This window comes from Pongo abelii, chromosome 14, assembly GCF_028885655.2.
Source record: "Pongo abelii isolate AG06213 chromosome 14, NHGRI_mPonAbe1-v2.0_pri, whole genome shotgun sequence".
Lineage (NCBI taxonomy): Eukaryota > Metazoa > Chordata > Mammalia > Primates > Hominidae > Pongo > Pongo abelii.
In genome coordinates, this window is record NC_071999.2 from 21,833,315 (window position 1) to 21,836,678 (window position 3,364).

Below are 3,364 nucleotides of genomic sequence, written 5' to 3' on the forward strand. Positions count from 1 at the left end.
ATTGTGGGGTTGTGGGAAGCGACCAATCAGAGGCTGAAGTGAAGTTACAAAGTTACAATCCTATGTAAACGTCTGATTGGCTGCCCTCAGAGACACTTTCAATTTTCCATCTGCCAGGCAGAAAAGGGTGGGGGTTTGCAAAGGGAGTAGCTTCCTGTTTGTTTGTTTGTTTTTTCTTTTTTGAGGCGGAGTTTCACTCTTGTCGCTCAGGCTACAGTGCAATGGCGCGATCTCGGCTCACTGCAACCTCCGCCTCCCGGGTTCAAGCGATTCTCCTGCCTCAGTCTCCCAAGTAGCTGGGTTTACAGGCGCCCGCCAACACGCCAGACTAATTTTTGTATTTTTAGTGGAGACGGGGTTTCACCACGTTGGCCAGGCTGGGCTGAAATTCCTGTCCTCAGGTGATCCGCCCACCTTGACCTCCCAAAGTGCTGGGATTACAGGCGTTAGCCACCATGCCCGGTTGCCTCCGGTTTTTTAGTTACTTAGGTGTGAAAAGTTGGGGTTTTCCTTTTGATTTAGTTCTAGGAAGTCAGCGTGAATCGGCCTTAGGTTCCCTGCCTCCAGACCCTATTCTCCACCTCAGAAAGTCACCCAATGATAACCAGAGCACTTTTCTCACCACACGGTTTCCTCATTCCTGCTTGAGCTGCCTTACCAAAGCCGATTGTTCTGCAACACCCAGCCGAGTGCCTTCTATTTTGTAGTCTGGAGGCTGCCTGTTTCATACATTGCTAGTAAGAGTCAATTAAATCTTTAAAACTCAATTTGTCAAAATGTTGTTCTTTGGTGTCAGAGAACAATACTGTAGGGAATTTGTGTTCATTAACTGAGCTCAAGTACATAGAACAGCCGGAGGGAAGAGACGCACAGGGCAAGGTATGAGGTGGCGGCTGCAGGTGCACCACATTCCCACAACTTGGAAACTCTTCCAACCTGCTTGTTCAAGAGCTTTTTTAGAGCTTGATTTCTAGTCCCCTCCCCTTCTCACAGGTCTAGGGGTGAGGCTGAAGGATCCAACCTCCTACTTACCTGGTCTTTCCAGTAACAAACCCCATCCTGAAGCTATCTAAGGGTTCACCCTAAGTCACCTCAGTAGCATAAACTCAGATGTGACCAATAGGGGCTTCATTATGAATAACAAAAGACACTACTAGCACTCAGGAAATTCTAAGGGCTTTAGTGGCTCTGTGCTAGGAACCAGGGACAAAGACCAAATATATTTCTCTAATTTTACCCTATCATCCTAATGGGCTCAAGGTGGTATCTTATTGTGGTTTTGATTTGCCCTTTCCCCAGTGATTACTGACATTCAGCATGTTTTGTGCTTACTAGCCATTTGTATGTATTTTTTGGAGAACTGTTTATTCACGTCCTTTGCCCATTTTAAAATTGGGTTGTTTGGGTTGTGCGTGGTGGTTCCTGCCTGTAAGCCCAGCACTTTAGGAGGCCAAGGTGGGCAGATCACCTGAGGTCAGGAGTTCAAGACCAGCCTGGCCAACATGGTGAAACCCCGTCTCTACTAAAATTACAAAAATTAACAGGGCGTGGTGGCAGATGCCTGTAATCCCAGCACTTTGGGAGGCTGCGGTGGGCGAATCACGAGGTCAAGAGATCGAAATCATCCTGACCAACATGGTGAAACTCCGTTTCTACTAAAAATACCAAAATTAGCTGGGCATGATGGTGACTGCCTGTAATCCCAGCTACTCGGGAGGCTGAGGCTCGAGAATTGCTTGAACCTGGGAGGCAGAGGTTGCAGTGAGCCAAGACTGTGCCACTGCACTCCAGCCCCGGTGACAAGAGTGAAACTCAGTCTCAAAAACAAAAAACAAAAAACAAAAAACAAAAAAAACAAAAATTGGGTTGTTTATTTTTTTGTCGTTGAGTTTAGGAGTTTTTTGTTTTTTGTAGTTGAGGGTTTGTTGTCGTTGTTGAGTTGCTTATATAGTCTGAATATTAAACCCTTATCAGATATATAATTTACAAATATTTTCTCTCATTCTGTGGGCTGCCCTCTGTTGATAATGTCCTTCGATACACAACAGTTTTTACTTTTGATGAATTTGTCTATTTTTGTTGTTGTTTGTGCTTTTGGTGTTGTAGCCAGGAAACCACCGGTACTAAATCCAGTGTCATGAAGCTTTCCCTTTGTTTTATTCTAAGAGTTTTATAGTTTTAGCTTCTACATTTAGGCCTTTAATCTTTTTTTTTTTTTTTTTTTTTTGAGACAGAGCCTCCCTCTGTCGCCCAGGTTGGAGTGCAGTGGTGCCATCTCGGCTCACTGCAATCTCTCCCTCCCAGGTTCAACAGATTCCTCTGCCTCAGCCTCCCAGGCATCTGCCACCACGCCCAGCTAATTTTTGTATTTTTAGTAGAGCCAGGGTTTCACCATGTTGGCCAGGCTGGTCTCAAACTCTTGACTTCAAATGATCCACCCACGGCCTTCCAAAGTGCTGGGATTACAGGCGTGAGCCCCCGCTCCTGGCCTGATCCATTTTGAGTTAATTTTTGCATATAGTGTGAGGCATCCACATTCTTTTGTGTGTGGATATCCAGTTTCCTAACACTATTTGTTGAAAAGACTGTCCTTTCCCCAGGGACTTTGTTTTGTTCACTCCTGTATCTGCAGTGCCAGAAGAGTGCCTAGCACATAGAGTCTTAGTAAATGTTTGTTGAGTTACGAATAGATAAAATGAGATGTGCTCTTTCCAGGCCTCTGCTGTCCCTGTTCCACAAAATAAGATCACTAGATGAGGCCAGCTCCAAGGCTCCTTCCAGCTCCTCTGTGACTCTTAACTCATGAAATGCTTTCCAGACTGGAAGGGAGCATTTGCCGAACACACCTGGGGTGGAGGAGAATGGAGACACCCAAATTTATTTTCAATACATTCTGTGTTGGAGGAGGGACATTGTAGGACATTTTCCCTCTTATCCTATTCTCAGTAGTGTTATTCAGCCCAGATCCACGGGAAGGTCTCACAACCTGAAACTGTGTATCCAGGGCATCCCCAGACAGGAGGGTTTTTAAAGAGAACATTAGGAAGGCACACAATTTAATCTTTGTATTTTCAGGGGTTTTACACAGGGCCACAATGGAAAATCAAAATGAGGCTCATAGTTATAAGTTTAAGCCTTTTCTTTTTTTTGAGACAGAGACTTACTCTGTTGCCCAGGCTGGAGAGCAGTGGCACGATCTTGGCTCACTGCAACTTCCGCCTCCCGGGTTCAAGCGATTCCCCTGCCTCAGCCTCAGCCTCCTGAGTACCTGGGATTACAGGCACCTGCCACCATGCCCGGCTAATTTTTTTTTTTTTTTTTTTGTATTTCTTTGTAGAGACAGGGTTTTACCATGCTGGCCAGG